This window comes from Mesoplodon bidens (genome assembly GCF_964165515.1).
Source record: "Mesoplodon bidens genome assembly, chromosome: 4".
NCBI classification, from domain to species: domain Eukaryota; kingdom Metazoa; phylum Chordata; class Mammalia; order Artiodactyla; family Ziphiidae; genus Mesoplodon; species Mesoplodon bidens.
Genome location: NC_138160.1, coordinates 11,526,829 through 11,545,136, shown reverse-complemented (window position 1 = coordinate 11,545,136; position 18,308 = coordinate 11,526,829). Strand labels below are relative to the sequence as shown.

Here is an 18,308-nt window from a genome sequence, read left to right as displayed (position 1 = left end):
TATGGTACCCAATTTTTGGTCACACACTAGTCTAGATGTTACTGTGAAGGTATTTTTTAGATGTGGTTAACATTTATATCAGTCAACTTTGAGTGAAGCACATTACCCTCCATAATGTGGGTGGACTTTTTCTAATCAGTTGAAAGCCTTCAGGGAAATAAAACGAGGTCCCACAAGGAAGAGGGAACTCCACCTTCAGGCTAACTTTGGACCCAACCTGCAATATCAGCTTTTCCCTGGGCCTCCAGTGTGCCGGCCTACAGATTATAGACCTCTCCTCTTATAAATACCCTACCTCACTTTACTCATACCCATCACAGGGATAATGAATCGAAACCTCATTTTTTTCTTAAATAATAGAAAGTATGAGAAATCAGGTTGGCTCAGAAAAACATGGAAAAGAAAGGTGAGCACACATCAAGTGCTATCCTCCAAATTATGTTGTCTTCTCTCCCCTCACCAACTGCCCACTACTGTCCTCACACCGCAGCCCTTAGCAGTAGCCTTTGCACCTTAATGAAAGCCACAGATGCTTTCATCATTTAGAGCTGTTTCTTAGTTTTGTGTAAATAGAAGATCTCCAGGGTTGCGTATTGGGAGGGAATTTGTGAGGCACTATGTGATATTCAGTTACTCATCCTGTCATTCAAGAAAGGGCAAATCATTTTATCTGGTTTATGACAATTTAAAAAAAATCTGACTACAACTTTAAATGTCTTTTTTTCCCACTCTTTTCTGGCAATTTAGTATTACCAGTATTGCCAGTATAAATATCATGAATAAAAATGCTCTCAGAGTATTAGAAACGCCCTTCTGTTGTCTTTACAAATAAACTGCATATTCATGTATTACTTTTAAAAGCAGATATATCCATTTCTTCATTATTAGGAGGACAATACATTATTAAATAAAACACTAATTTGAAGTGCAAATTTTTAGGAGTTACAGGTCACAATCACTAGTATCATTCATTTAAGTACAAGTCCCTTAAAAGGCATCTTTATACAAATAACTCCTTTAGGACAGTTTGACAATAGCAAGAAGGATAAATATTCATTCTGTTTGTCTTATTACATTGCTATTTCAGTTTACAGTGAAACTGAGCATATCCAATAACCAGTTAAGACAGATCAGGTGACTACTTAACAGATGCTTAAAATCCGAGGTTTTAAAATGGACCCCAGTCTGCTCTTTCTATTTCTGAGGATAACAGAAAAGGTAATGTCCTTCATAGAATTTGTACCATAGCAAGAAAAGTTACAATTATGACAGAGATTGTATAGGTGTTGGAGAAACATTCCTCCAAGTATTTTATGAGAAACAAATTAATGTAATTGATGTTTTATATAACATAAAACTTTATTCACACATAGTCATTTGAACATCAATTGTTTTATTCTTGCTATTTAGTTGAGAGCTCATTTCTTTTTTATTTTTTTCCTTTTTTTCCAGTTTGAACATTTATTCACCTCCTAGGCTAGTACCCCAAGAGCTAGGAGTGGTCTCGGAAATGTTCTAGAAGCCAGGTGAATGCTTCTGAGGGTGGGAGAATGGAGAGATGGCTGGTCTCAGGGCCAGTCACTTGTCAGCCAGAGGCTTCATTGGCCTCTTCCCAAAGTACCTCCTGAAGAAACTTCCCCAGGGTCTGACGGTGCTGGTGGAACTGAGCCCCCAACAGCTTGATCCCAACATCAAAGAGGGCGTTGAACTGGATTCCCATCTCATTTTCTGGGCCTTCCACCTGACTTCTTACCTCGGAGCTGAGCCAGCTTTCCAGGGACCGGGCCTTCAGTTTGGCTGCTGCCTTCTTGTGTTTTCGAGCCCAAGTTCGCTCTGCTCGCCTCATGACAGGCCAATAAAACGGAAACAGGTGTAGAGGCAGGGAAGACGACTTCATTAGTAAAGCCTGAAGACCTAGAAGACGGCAGACTACAGTCTCAAAATAACCATCTTATCAGGGTTTGGATGCCAGTTTCTTTTATAGCACAGAGAAGGGGAGGAGATGCGGAAGTAAAGTAGGAAGGCCATACATTTTGTAAATATCCCCTGGAATGGCCAGCCTCGGGGAGGGGATGTGTTATTTCCTTCTTTCTTGTAGCCGTCCACATGTGGACAGGGTCAGGATGCTTCCCTGAACAAAGGCCCTTCGGTTTAACATTCAGGCAGAGGGGCAGGGTTCCCCGAGGCAGGCCATTATGTATAGACGGTATCCTTTTAGTGAACCAAAGTAGCGGGAAGCAAAGGTTAAAGTAAAAGAAACAGATCCAACATGGAGTCAGTTTTGGCTCTTCCCTGTTACACTTGAACTCCAGTCTCTGCTGCACGTTCTGGGGTTTGGGATTCAGGAAGCTGGAGCCCGCCATGGTCAAGTCCACCCAGAGTACAGTGACAAGCGGCCAGCTGCAGACGGTGCCCGGGGAGGGAGTGGCCTCGGATGGCTGGGGACTGAGGGGTCTGAGATTGCTGGCAGGGGTGGTGCCTGGTGGCCGTCTGGTCCTTATATAGGCAGTTTTGTTTGTTTTAAACCAGCAACTCAAGGCAGCCCACCCTCCAGGGGCTGATCGACATTCTTTGGGAACTAAAAATGCTCACGTCATCCTCTGGGTAGAAATTACCAGCGGAGGTCAAATGAACTGAAAGATTGCTAAGCTGGCTTGGGGAGGCCGAGTGGGCTGGCCATCTACGCCTCCTGTCCCCAAGTACGCCTGGCCCTGGTTTATGAGGGAGGGAGGAGAGTGGCGCCGGGTCTGGCCCGGCTTGCTGCTCTGTGGCCTTGGCTTACTGGCCTTTCTGCCACTCCCTCCCTCCCGGGATAGAACGAGGTATCCTCACCCGATCTCAGATCTCAGAGCTTGTCCTGTCCTGGCCCTTGCTGCTCTCCTTGAGGGATGCTGCTCTGGCTGCCACAGACCTTGAGTGCACGGGACCTCAGCTTATGGAATTCTCATGCCTCCCTGAAGGAAGTCCCATTTTTCAGATGAGGAAGCAGGGGAGCAAGGCAGGGACAAACTCCAACAGGGGCTGAGCTCCAGTCCTTTCTTCTGGGTGATGGTGATGGCTCTGCTAGGCTTGAGACCTCTATTTCTTAAAGAGTCACGTTCTTTGTAGATATGCAAAGTGACTGAGGTAAGCAAATTACCATGTCAGGAAAAAGTGTAAGCTAGATGTAAGCATGTAAACTAGATCATGAAATTTAATTTGTTATTTAAAAGTACTCATGTTGTGTGGGAAAATATGAAAATTACATAAAAATCCTTCTATTTTAATAAAATACATCACTCTTTTGATAAAATCTGTGTATCAAGAGTTAAATAGTTTTAAAAAGTAATTTTTTATTCACTCATTAGTACCTCCATGGCAATATTTCTTTGCCATCCAAAAAATTAGGAGGGTTAGTGTACTTTTCCCTCTGAAGTAGGCAATTTTCTAAGAAAGCTAATAAATTTGAGCTTTCCTATAATCATATTAGCTATCTACTTGCTAAGCAAAAACACTAATAATTGGACTGTGGAATAGTAAAATCCATTAGAAATCATTCAGAATTTGTAAAACAGAACCTTAAATATTTTGTTATTGCCATTTGGCTGATTTTCTCCTATGTGTAGATAATTAGGGTGTAATAAAATATTTAGGTATGTGTGATTAGGCCAACCTAATCTATGACAAAGGAGGCAAGAATACACAATGGAGAAAAAACAGTCTCTTCAATAAGTGGTTCTGCGAAAACTGGACAGCTACATGTAAAAAAATGAAGTTAGGACACTCCCTAACACCATGCACAAAAATAAACTCAAAATGGATTAAAGACCTAAATGTATGGCCAGACACTATAAAACTCTTAGAGGAAACAAAGGCAGAACACTCTTTGACATAGATTGCAGCAAGATCTTTTTGACCCACCTCCTAGAGTAATAAAAACAAAACCAAAAATAAACAAATGGGACCTAATTAAACTGAAAGTCTTTTCCACAGCAAAGGAAACATAAACAAGATGAAAAGACAGCCCTCAGAATGGGGGAAAATATTTGCAAACGAAGCAACTGACAAAGGATTAATCTCCAAAATATACAAGCAGCTCATGCAGCTCAATATCAAAACAACAAACAACCCAATCCAAAAAATGGGCAGAAGACCTAAATAGACATTTCTCCAAAGAAGACATACAGATGGCCAACAAACACATGAAAATATGCTCAACATCACTAATTATTAGGGAAATGTAAATCAAAACTACAATAAGGTGTCAACTCACACTTGTCAGAATGGCCATCATCAAAAAGTCTACAAATGATAAATGCTGGAGAGGGTGAGGAGAAAAGGGAACCCTTTTGCACTTTTAGTGGGAATGTAAATTGATACAGTCACTATGGAAAACAGTATGGAGGTTCCTTAAAAATCTAAAAATAGAACTACCATATGACCCAACAATCCTACTACTGGGCATATACCCAGACAAAAACATAATTCAAAAAGACACATACACCCCAGTGTTCATTGCAGCACTATTTACAATAGCCAGGGAATGGAAACAACCTAAATGTCCATTGACAGATGAATGGATAAAGAAGATGTACATATACATAATGGAATATTACTCAGCCATAAAAAGGAACAAAATATGGTCGTTTGTAGAGACGTGGATGGACCTAGAGACTGTCATGCAGAGTGAGGTAAGTCAGAAAGAGAAAAAATATACCGTATATTAATGCATATAGGTAACATCTAGAAAAATGGTATACATGATCTTATTTGCAAAGCAGAAATAGACACAGACATAAAGAACAAACATGTGGATATCAAAGGGTATCAGGGGGTGGTGGGATGAATTGGGAGATTTGGATTAACATATATACACTAATATGTATAAAATAGATAACTAATGAGAACCTGCTGTATAGCACAGGGAACTCTACTCAATGTTCTGTGGTGACCTAAATGGGAAGGAAATACAAAAAAAGAGGAGATATATTTATATGTACAGCTGATTCACTTTGCTGTACAGTAGAAACTAACAGAACATTATAAAGCAACTTTACTCCAATAAAAATTAACAGGTCAAAACTAAAAAAAAAAAAAAGTAAAGGGGTCAAAAGCACAAAAGGTATTAATTTGATGTATGAATTTCTGAACAGACACCTCATGTTATACACTGAAATTGTCCTGATAGAAGTCTGTCTTATTAGGAAACATTTCCCAATATTGCTTTAGTAGCATTTATAGAGTCTAGCAACTGTAGCTCAACATGACATGTTATTCTATGGAGGTAAAAAGAGATTATATTTTAAGATAAAATGTAGCCGTTTTATGAAGAGCCAGGCAGCAGATAGTCTCAGGTAATCTGAGAAATTAATATTTATCTGATACACTATGGCATTCTCCATTACATGTTTTTGAATTGGGTGATTGAAGATTTTTGCACATTACAAAGAATCAAAGCATCAGGGCTTCCCCAGGGTAGACTAGTCAAACTCATTTTCAGAAAGGTCATATTGATGTAGTAACAGCTGTACACTGAAAAATATTTTTACCCAGGCTTATCTTTGGGCTCTTAGAATGTAGATTTTCACAAAATAATTCTGTTTGTGGAATGATACATCCAGAATTTAACTAGAGCCAAAATTGTTGCTTGTTTCAGCTGTTCCCACTGGGGTCATTCATGGGAATATCACTTTGTGCCTTTCCATTGCATTTTAAAAATTGCATGTCCTAAATTGAATCTGGCATTTCATTTTTGAATAGGTAGGCGGTATATATATATATATATATATATAACAAACTGTTAAGGGAAAAAAAACACAACAAAATGAAATTACACAAAATATATAAAAATGTTTACCTTCTCAAATGATCACTTTCATATTACTATTTTAAATAAAATATATTATATTAAGTATAGTAATTTTTATTCATTTTATTTTAAAAGATATATATATATATATATATATATATATAACAGGTTTTTTATCTTTTAACTTCTCTTAATTTCTTTTAGAATAATAGAGAGAGGAAAGTATGTATAGGTGGCAAAATTCTAGGGGATAGGGCAAGAGAAAGTTCAAATTAATGATTAAAGGCAACAATTTATAAATATATTAAACAAAAATTCTAAATATCATTTATATCTGAGAACTTTCAAATATGATGAAAACATAAATTGGATTTAGATCTTGAAGTTATCTATAAATATCAGTAGAAATGTAAATGGAGGACGTGTCCAATATGAAATGATTAAAAGTATTTTTTCAGAAATATTGTTCTCACTTTATTCTGTGTGCATGTGTGTTAAGTGTGAGATGAGAATCACAATTTTAAAGGCCACACATCTCTTGAGTCTGCTTGAGAAGAGATTGGTACATTAAAGTATTCTATATTAAGGGAAAACACAGAAGGATTTAGATTGTATTGTCATTCATTAATTAGAGAGTTAGTCTTTGTTTACTAAAGTTTGAAAGTAAATGATAGTAAATGAACTTGAAAAAATTAACCCTTTGAATTTTCCCTCTTTCTCAACTCATATAAAGATAATAGAAAGATTTTCAGATTATAAAATACTGAGTTCTTTTCACATAATATTTGTCTTCTATCTAGAAGTTCTGCATCTAAGAAATTAAAGTGATTATTTGAAGATTTTTCAAAAGAAAATATTAATTTGATTAAGAACAGTATTGTCTATATTTATTGGACCTGTTTTGTTTCTTTTACATACATTTAGGGATAAGTTGAAATTTTTAGCATTAAAATAATAAAGTTCATTCTTAAGACATGAATCTTTCAACAATTTGTATAGGATGTATCCCAAGTTAAAGTAGAAATGTGTCTAGGGTCTTGAGTGAGGTGATGGGACAGAAGTGACATAGGAACAGAGGGAATTCTGGGAATATAAAGCACAAATTCTGCTTCTAAACTCCTTTCTGCCAACTCTGTGATGTCAGATCCCTAGAGCCAAGTGGCTCCTGAGACCCAGACATCTGATTGTCAGTGAAGCTGTGGTCTTTCTCTGCATCCTATTTAAGGGGATTTGCCCACAATTTTCACTTCATGGGCTGAGGAAATCCTAGATAACAGTGTCAGAAAGGGGTGGGTACTGGGGAGAAGTTGATGATTTGAGTCTGATGGATACCAAACTCATTCCCATAAAAGTTTTAAAATATCATGTGTGCTAGGGATTTCTGGCCCAGAAAGACTAAGAATGTGATCATCAAGCTGAGTCTTTCTTCTTTTGGAGCTGGAAGAGAACAATCAGACCAGAGAGGAAAGGTCTTTTGACCAGTTCACATGGCCTGCCACAGTTTATATCTCATTGCCATGGTAATAAAGACTACATTTCTCTAATAATTTGTGGAAATTTTGTTCTTTAACATTTTCTTATAACCAGACCTTAGTAAAAAACAAAAAAAATTGAACAAGAACAAGAAATTGAAAACTCAATTAAGGGAACCCAGAACACAGAGGTAGAATGGTTGAAATTCAGACCCAGGAAACAGAACTGCCAGAGTAAATTTATGAAAACTTTAATTAAGAAGTCACAGCACATATTGGCTTTTGTGAATACTACTGCAATGAACACGGGGTACAAATATATCTTTGAGATCCTGGTTTCATTTCCTTTGGATAGACACCCAGAAGTGGGATTACTGAATCATACAGTAGTATTTTTGTGTTTTGAGGAAGCTCCTTACTGTCTTCCATAGTGTGTTTACCAATTTACATTCCCATCAGATGAGTGGAAAAAGAAAATGTTCTGTGTGTGTGTGTGTGTACACACAGAAGGATATTATTTAGACAAAAAAAAGAGAAGGAAATGCTGCTGTTTGTGGCAACATGAATGAACTAGAAAGACATGGTGCTAAGTGAAATAAACCAGACACAGAAAGACAAATACTGTATGATCTTGCTTATATGTAGAATCTAAAAGAAATTCAAACTCATAGAAGTAGAGTAGAATGGTGGTTGCCAGGGTCTGGGATCTTGGGTAAAATGGAGAGATGTTAGTCAAACAGTACAAACATTCAGTTATAAGATTAATAATTTCTGGGAATCAAATGTGCAACATGGTGACTGTCATTAATAATATTCTATTGTATACTTGAAATTTTCTGAGTATATAATAAGTGTTCTTACCATATACACAAAAATGGTAACTATATGAAGTGATGGATGTGTTAATTAACTTGATTGTTGTAATCATTTCACATTTTATACATATATTAAACTGCATTGTACACCTTAAAAATGAAAATATCATGTTATACAACCTAAACATATACAATTTTAATTTGTCAATCATCCTTAAGTAAAGCTGGTGAAAAAGAATAAGAACTAATTAATTAAATGTTAGAGCACTAAGACTGAAGGAAAGTAATAATTTATAAAAACAACAATAAGAAGAAATGGTCCACATGTATTGCTTATCTATTTTTTCTTAACAAAGGACTCCAGAAAATAACATGTATTATTATCTCACAGTTTCTGTGGGTCAGGAGTTTGAGCACAGCTTAACTGGGTCTTCAGCTCAAAGTCTTACAGAACTTCAGTCAAGGCATCTGTTGGTATGTGTTCCTTCCTGGAGCACAGTATTTTCTTCCAAAATTGAGTGGCTGTTTTCAGAATTCAGTTTCTTGTGGTTGTAGGACTGAGGTGCCCACTTTCTTGATGGTTGTCAGCTGGGATTTTTTTTTTTCAGCTCCTAGAGGCTGCCTGCAGTTCTTTCCCACATGCTATGCCATATACTATTGGCTAAAAGCAAATATCAGTTTGCACTTGCTCTAAAGGGGAGGGAGTTATTGAAGGTGTTATTCATGGGGTTACCCTAGGGTGTGTTTCTCACTCATCAATTAAATATCTGAGATATTGCTTTCCCTTCATTTTCCAGACCACGAATCTAAGCATAAATCAAAAACTTGAAGAAATGGAACTCAGTAGACAGAAGGTGAAAAGACTAAGATATAAAAGAAACATGGCATAAAAATATAAAATATAACTGATGGAGGAAATAATGATAAAATAAGGAAAATATTTTCTTTTTTGAAGTAAAGTAGTAAGATTTAGCAAATAATTCAAACTCATACATTTCATTACAAAGTCATGAAAAGAAAAGTAATCTACAAATGTGAATGAAAAACAATTTTCAAATTTACATGGGAAACTTTGAAATGAAAAGCAATGTTATCTAACTAGAGAAATAGGAGAAAACAATGGAACAAAATAAGCTTGTAAAATCACAGCATAGATGTTAACACTTATACGTTGTTGTTCTAAACATTCCCCTATGACAGATTATCATGAAAAAATAATATGTGATAACCAGCAAAATATTTATGACTCTTAGAATAACAACATATTTGCAATGAATTTAAAATAAGTTGAAAATAAAGAGGCAAATAAAGATACACAGGCAAATTCAAACAAAAAGAAGGAAAAAGAAACATTAGAAGTCAAACTAAGGGAACCTGAGAATTATCATATGCATGACTAAGTATAAATGATTGAAAGGATCAGTACTTGTTGTAGGAAATGTCACAGAGTAAAGCCTTTTGCCATATTTATTCATTACTGTGTGGAAATTATAGAGAGTATTTGAGTGTATGAGGATTACGACAATTGAGAGATATGATTGGGAGGAAGAACTTGTGTATTTGGCCTTCCCAGGTTCTACTCATTACTAATTTGCGGATGGTATCATATGTTATATTGGTAGCAGACTCTGTAATAGAATCTGGGGGTCTAGAGGTGAACACTTAAATGAAAAGTGTTTCAATTCTCCAAGCATTAACTAAAGGAATAGTCTTATTTAAAATCAAGAAAATGGTGCTCTGAATTATAGACACCTTAGTAAGTCTTAGAAAAAAAACACTTATTCTTGGCAATTAATAAATTGAAATTTGGTGTATAGAGTAAATGTTGGCCTGTTTGTTTATATATTCATATTATCTAAAATCATAACCAAGTGTCTATTCAACCTTGAATGAACTACAAGAACTCTAATTCCCCTACCTGCCTCACTGGATATATCTGGAGAGCCATCTACCTTGCTCTTATATTAGGAATTTCTGTTTCAGTTTTATTTAACTTCAGTACTTGTTAGATAGACAATGATGATAGATAGATGACTAAGAGATAGGTAGAGAGATAGATAGATGGATATGATAGACAAATATAGAGATACATAAAACGTTTAAGAGATTGAAAATAATATGATTTTTTCTACTTATATACACAGTTAACATATGTAAAGATTTGGTATATCAAAGTTTTGTTCAATTGTTTTTTAGTGAACTGGTATTCACTAAATTGATGAGGCCAAATAAGTCCGTTTCACAGGATTTTGCACACACACCCATACACTCAAACCACCACGCTTACAGCACTAGGATAACTCAAATTTGGAGGTGTGAAGTGAGGTGCATTGCAAATATACTATGGTCTATATTCCTAAAATGCCAGTTATTTAAGAGTGTAAGGTTGTTCCTTCTAACAGTAGAGAAAATATGTATTCTATTCATGCTCTGTCAGGCGTAGGCAAAGTTGTCTTGGGAACGTGAGGAGCAGAGAGACAAAACCAAGTCATTGGCTGGAGAGACCCAACCAATGGGCAATTTCTAAAGAGAAAGTTCTTAGTTTTGAAATTATTTCCAAATAATTGGTGTAACAAGGAAAACATGTACCTCCTCATATGCGGTTGGCGGTAGGGCGTCAAGCACTGTCTCCTATGGTATTCTAATAATTTGATCAAGTAAGTACTGGGCACTGAAATAAGCAGATGAAGAACACAAGTAGTCATTGAAGAACTTTTTTAAAAGGTGACTTTTCTGGACCATTAATAATGCTGCTTAATTCCAGGAACTGCAGTAAGTGCAAACTGTCTTATGGTAAAGGTGAAGTTTTATGAGTTAATGATAGTGATGAATTTAAGAGTGGTATTAGAAAACATTGAACATAAAATTGAAGACACATCTAATAAAAAAAAGTAATGTAGCAATGGTACACCTGATTGTATAACATAACTACATTTTCAATTTACAGAGTTAAATTTCATCACCAATGTATTTGAAGATTTTAGAGCATGTGCTATCTAATAACAGTGGGAGTAAGGACATGAGTATTTTTTATATAATAAAGGTCATAATTTAGTAATATTTATTACTGTACATTTTAAAATATATTTCAAAATTCATTTTTGTCACTGGCTAAATTGTCCTTACATGTCTCCTCTTTTTCAGGATTTAAATAGGATGAAAATTAAAACTGATTTTTTTTCTGGTATCTTTATTACTTATCTATACTTGTAATCTAAACAATTGTATGAAAAGAAAAAAACATGAACGAAAGTGGCTGATTAGAAATTGCTTTTATGCATATTTAAAAAATAATAAGAACTAAATAAAAATCCATACACAAAGCTAATGAACTATAAAATATTTGGTAACTTATGACAACTTAATTTATTAGTCAGAATAAACTATGGTGAGCTAAACAAAACCAACCAACCAAACAAACCAGTCGCGCCACCCACTTTCGGGCACTTATAATGACAAAGATTGCCATCTTACTCTTATTGTTACGAAAAGGCCAAACCTGACAGTTGTACTATTTCACGATGTTTTTCACAACTGCTGACTCATTAAATGGAGCATAGAAATCAAAGCACTGGATCATAAATATTTTTGTCTACATGAAATGTGCTCATTCTAGTTACAGACGATTGGTCAGTTAGTAGTTATACAGCATAGCCTACCTCCTCAAGCCTACTGAGAAATGCAGGGAACACATCGTTTCATCAGTAAACATTATCAATCTCTGAAAGAGTCTTCCCCCCTGTTCTTTAAATATCCTTTTGCATTTTTTTTAAAAACATAGAACTGACTATATCCCTGCCAAGGAAAGCAGCCCAAAAGTACCATTCCATCTACTATAGACAATGTTTGAATCCCCCTAAAATTGATAGGTTAAAACCTAATACCCAATGTGATGGCATTAAGAGGTGAGAACTTTGGGAGGTACTGAGACCCTCATGAATGGGATTAATGCCCTTTTATAAAGGAGCCCTGAAGAGAGTTACCTTCCTTTTTTCTCCATGTGAAGACATAGGGACAGAAGGCTGTCTGGGAACCAGGAAGCAAGTCCATTTGGTGTCTACACCAAATCTGCCAGTACCTTGGACTTGGACTTGCCAGCCTACAGAACTGTGAGAAATAAATGTTGGTTAAGCCACCCAGTCTATGGTATTTCATTATAGCAGCCTCAAATGCATCACTGCATCCAGCTTAATGTCTAGGATTTCTGGTTGTTGCACGGAAGTTTCTACATCCTGTCTCAAACTTCCTTTTCTTAATTTGGAAGCTATGAACTAGTAAATCAAGTTATCTTATCTCTAGAATACACATGCACACACATACACACACACATGCACACACAATTTTGAAGTAGGAAGCAGTGAAGACATAGGGCCATGGTAGTTCTTAATCATTTTTATCACATCTGGAGATGGTCCAGATGTATGGTTCTGAAGGTATGAACATTCATGAGTAGGCAGTCATTCTATTCTCTGGAAGGAAGATTCTTGTCCCTCATTCTCCACGGTCATCTGAATCCACATCTGGTCTAGGAGATTCTGCCTGTTTATTACCCTCTTTGGTCCCACAGGAAGAGCATTAATGAGCTAAGTCCTCCATAGACTGTATATGGTTTTCCCAGACTGTTTCCCTTCTAGAGAGATTGTATGCCTAAGGATAAAAACAGTATTTTCTTTTACCAAGGTCTGTGGTTTCTTAAGCAGTACAACAGTCTCAGAACCATAGACATCTTTTTATCTATTTAACTTCTGTCATCTCCACGTGTTGGTAACAGCACATAGTTATTTCAACAAATTGGTAATTAAAATTATAACCTTCATATCTCTAGTTTATTAAAACAAATGCAGGGGCTTTCCTGGTGGCGCAGTGGTTGAGAGTCCGCCTGCCGATGCAGGGGACACGGGTTCGTGCCCCGGTCCGGGAAGATCCCACATGCCGTGGAGCAGCTGGGCCCATGAGCCATGGCCGCTGAGCCTGTGTGTCTGGAGCCTGTGTTCCACAACGGGAGAGGCCACAACAGTGAGAGGCCCACGTACTACAAAAACAAAAACAAATGCAAGGCTATGACATCTTAATATGTATACCAGCATATAAAAAAGGAAAAGCATACACTATTTAACATTTAACTAACTGTAATCTATGGCTCCCATTGAACTGATATCATATTTAAAATGTTTCAATTGATGTAAATGCTATGTTGATATAATTGCTTCAGTTCAATGTTGAAAATGCCTTGAACTTTTGCATTGTTGGTAAAAGCTAGAAGGAGTTCAGATTTACATATGATAAAATGAAATGCTTTCAGTCATCCACAAGATAAAACATGAGTTATCTAACATTCATAATGGATTCCTACAGAAAATATTTTTTGAAAAAATGAAAACAAAGGAACATTATATTAATAATTAAAAATGCATGAAATCAGTTCAGCTTAAACATCTGAATAGACCATCAGGTTAGTTTTGTAAAGTTATTTGATTATTTAGCATTTTATGTGGGTTTCTTTCTCTTTGTTCTTCTTTCAGAGTAGATTGTTTCGAGGGGGAAAGAAAAGAATCTGCTTCTACTATTGATAGAACTTGACTTCTACCCTAAGATGCCATGTTTTCAGATGAATATTCTTAAGTGTGCATATTGTTTTTGTACTCCATGTTCTATTCATGGTTAAATATTACAGAGGTTATGAGTGTGTTTCCATGGAAGTTAAGTATTTAGGCTAAGAAAAGGATTTTTTTTAAAAGGGATTCATTCATATATATATATATATATATATATATGTATATATATATATATATATATATATATATAAATATATATATATGTCAAATGAAATAATCAACTAGAGAAAATCACAAGGGCCTAGCTTGTCCAGTTTCAAAGACTGGGGTAAATGACAACTATTACGGTGCTTATGTTGTTTCCCACTAGTTTCCTACTAAACCATCAAATAAGCAGTGTATTGGATTTATGAGCTAAGTATCCCTGGAAGCTCACAGGTATAGAATAATATTTGTACAGAGGAGGCACACTAGAATATGACTAGAAAGTCATATCCACAAAATACATAAAAATTTTAAAATAATATTTCAAGAACAGTTAAATATATTAATAGAATGAAACTACAAAATACAAAATAATTACAAAATATTAGAAATTTTAAAAAATTAGCCAAAAGAAAGCCTTGAAAAAATCTTACTGACTCATAAAAAAAATGAAAATTAAAGAAAATATTTATGCACAAAGATTAAACTAGAAAGAATACAAGAGAAAAAAATCCAATGTACAATACCATAAAAATAGAAAAAAATTTAAAACTAGAAAACATGAAAACATTTCAAAATTATGTGAATAAAATTAATTTGGTATGCTTAAAATAAATTTTATATGAAGAAACACTAAGAAAACACTAGTATAGGTTCTCAGTTTTAATCTCACTATTATTTTCATTTGGAGACCATGCAATCAGTGTTAAAGTACTAACCGCAGGCAAGGAAGGTGAAAAATGAATGTATAATAGTGTTCCCTACATTAAGTTTCAGACTGATGTTACCTCTAAAACGAGTATTTCATTCTTAGCTTATCTATGGTCAAATAGATATAATATATACCCCAAAGTTTTCCATGAGGTCCTTATATCCAAGGTTACATCAAAATAACCTAAAATATTTTGAACACAGAAACCTCTAAAATTATATTTAACCATAAGACAAGGAAATCATCTCATGAACAGCACATTTAAAATGGGAATAAGTTATTTACTTAAAAAAAAGCAAAACAGAGCTTTAGTTATTGTTATGGAAAGTTTCTGAGATATACATATGTATAATAGTAAAAATTAGAGTATAAAGAGTTCCCATCCAACAAATATCAACACATAGCTATTCTTGGATCATCTCTACCACTCACACACACTTATTAATCACCACTTGTAAAAATGAGGACCTTTTACTATTGCTCATGTTTCCAAGAAAATACAGGTTGCTAAAGTTTCGGGGGGAAAATTCTATAGAATGGCTTAACCACAGAAACATAATGACAGATTGCTGCTTGACAATATTGAAATTTTATGTTTGTTTTGAAGGGAGTATAGCAATAAATATTTTGGTATTCTGTGCTTGATTTTCAAATATCAAAAACAGTGTAACAAATATCATAATATTTAGATTATAGTCAATGCCAAAAAATAATAATAATCTAACTATAATACATATACCATTAGAATGTGAAATTATATTTTAGGAAAAGGAACTGAAACAAACCTATAGTTACCTTATATTTGGCCTTACAGTGCATTAGTAAATCTGTAAATAAATAAGGCATAAAAAGTTTTTTGGTTTTGTCAAAATAAAGATGGCTCTATGTTGAAATAAGAAAATAATAAATTGGATTCCTGTTAGAATTACTAGGCTTTAATTACTTGTAATGACTAAAAGGAGTAATTGATAGTTTGATTGCTACCTGTTATAAATCACATGACTCAATAGGAAAAAAGAGTGTCTTCCTGATTAAAAAAATATTTTGTAATTTCAAACAGTGACTGATTCTATTATTACTACAATCTACCTTTATTATCTTACTATACATTTAAATAGATTCAGTACTAATTATTTAGGTATTTAAATTTTAAAAATGACCAAATTGTCTGTTGAGCTACATAAGAGGTTCAGCTAATCTAACACCATCTCTCTGCATGTCTTGAAATCTTGAGGTAATCATGAGATTGCTAAAGTTTAAGGAGAAACATTCTACTGGATTGCTCATCTACAGAAATATATTGGCAGATTGCAGCCCTGACAATAATGAAATTGTATATGTGGTTTGAATGGAGCATGACAATAGATATTTTGGTATATTGTGCCTGATTTTCAAACACCAAAAATGATGTAGCAAATATAATATTTAGATTATAATCAATGCCAAAAACCAGTAAAAATCTGGACTTCTTGAGTGAACTCCATATTCTTACAGACACAAGATGATTGAAGTGAAAACTTATACAATTTTTCTATACTGAATTGCTGTAGCAGGAGCTGTCAGTACCGCATTCAAATCCTTTGGTCTTTACCATTCTAATGATCCTGTCTAGTTTCCAAGAGTCAGCATCTGGATGTCTTTGCCTGATAACTTTCTCCGTTCACCAGTGCTTGATTAGCTTTCATACACACTATGCTTGCAATGCTGGCAAGCTAATAACCACCATCCTGAAACCCTGCTCCAATAGCTATCAAAAAATGACTGACAAGAGTTAATGAATAAATCATTCTATTGGAGGTGGGATTACCTTTAGGCAAGTGTTTCTATACTGGATTTTAGAGTTCTTTTATTTTATTAAAATTAATTTATTTAATTTTGGCTGTATTGGGTCTTCATTTCTGTGCGAGGGCTTTCTCCAGTTGTGGCAAGCAGGGGCCACTCTTCATCGCAGTGCACAGGCCTCTCACTATTGTGGCCTCTCTTATTGCGGAGCACAGGCTCCAGATGCGCAGGCTCAGTAGTTGTGGCTCACGGGTTTAGTTGCCCTGCGGCATGTGGGATCTTCCCAGACCAGGGCTCGAATCCGTGTCCCCTGCATTAGCAGGCAGATTCTCAACCACTGCGCCACCAGGGAAGCCCAATTTTAGAGTCCTTTAGTGGCAATAAGCTCCAGTGATTGATAAATGAAATTCATTGATAATGCACAGATTACTGTATGCCCTCCGATTTGTGTCATACTTCCTTATTTTATACCAGTGGTTCCTAGAATTAACTACTAAATAAACTACTTCTACTTGAAACCTTGTTTTGGGTTATGATTTGGAGAGTTTAAACCAAGACAACTGGTAACAGACATTGTCCCAGGAAACAGATCCTCAGGATGGGATCCTGGCTTTGGATGCTATGCTAGCCAAATGGCAACCAGGGTCCCTTTGCTGGTTTGAAGTAGGGTGGTGTACAGCATCACAATTTCTAAGACTATCAGGTATTGTGGATTAGGATGGCATCGAATTGGAAGCCTTCACTGGTCAATGCAATATTCACAGTGCTTGGGATGCATAAAAATAAGTATAAGGACTGTAGAGTTGTTGGGTTTTGCAAAGGGCCACTGTGCAAATAATAGGTGTAGGTTAGGCAACTAGGAACTCATGGTTTGGGGTGAAAGCTAGAAGGCATCTGCAGCAAGGTGCTCATTTCCTTGAGCTAGGAAAAAACCGTGCTGATAATCCCAGGATTTGATTGTGTATCAGTTACAAAAAAAAAAAAAAAAAAAAAAAAGAAGGATAAATATGCAGCAGCCTATGTTTTATTCTAGTGGGGGTCTGATAGGGAAGTTAGGGGAGCCTCAAACCAGAATGCTAGTATCAGAGTGGATGTAGTTTCAAACTCCAGATTTCCCTTGGTCCTTACCACTCTTGTCCTTAATTTTGTAATCATTGGCACCCAGTGTCCTGCAGTCATTATCTGTGATAGAAAAAATACTCCTTTCACTTTTGCTAGGGGTAGCAGAATGGAAGGCACATGAAGACTTCAGTTGTAGTATGTGTCTCACAAGGTGATATTTTATACCCTTAAAATTTGCTCCTGGGGTTCCCAGGTGACACAGTGGTTATGAATCCACCTGACAATGCAGGGGACATAGGTTCGAGCCCTGGTCTGGGAAGATCCCATGTGTCACAGTGAAACTAAGCCTGTGCCTCACAACTACTGAGCCTGCACTCTAGAACCCATGAGCCACAACTACTGAGTCCACATGTCATAACTACTGAATCCCACGTGCCTAGAGCCCATGTTCCACAACAAGATAAGCCACTGCAATGAGAAGACTGTGCACTGCTATGAAGAGTAACCCCTGCTCATTGCAACTAGAGAAAGGCTGCATGCATCAACACAGACCCAATGCAGTCAAAAATTAATAAATATATAAATTTATTAAAAGAATCTGCTCCAATTTCACCTTGATAATTAATTATTGAAGGATGAATCAGTTGAATCGATTAAGGAAATAGCATCTCTGTTTAAGAAGGACGGAGATTACTCACCATAATGACTTCAGAACCTAGCCAAGGTAGAGTCTTGTAAACAAGAAACAGGGAAAATGTGTGGGGATGAGTTTTAATGATAAGGAACTTGGAAGTCTAGAATGTAAGCCGAGTATATAAGAACATTGGTGTAGGGGCATGCTCCCATAACTCAAATAACTCAGGATATAAAATTCTAAGAAGGACATCTAGAGCTAGTCCTAAAAAGGTTCCATTGCAG

The 18,308-nt window shown here is 35.7% G+C and overlaps 1 pseudogene across 1 annotated transcript in view; it reads right to left on the bottom strand.

The window, feature by feature from the left end:
* Nucleotides 1–2,295: 2,295 nt before the first annotated feature.
* LOC308616300 (small ribosomal subunit protein eS26-like) overlaps nucleotides 2,296–18,308 on the bottom strand; it is a 176,118-nt pseudogene continuing 160,105 nt past the window's right edge. The window contains exon 2 of the transcript in view: nucleotides 2,296–2,496. The product of the transcript in view is annotated as a small ribosomal subunit protein eS26-like (transcript). The remainder of the gene's footprint in view (nucleotides 2,497–18,308) is intronic.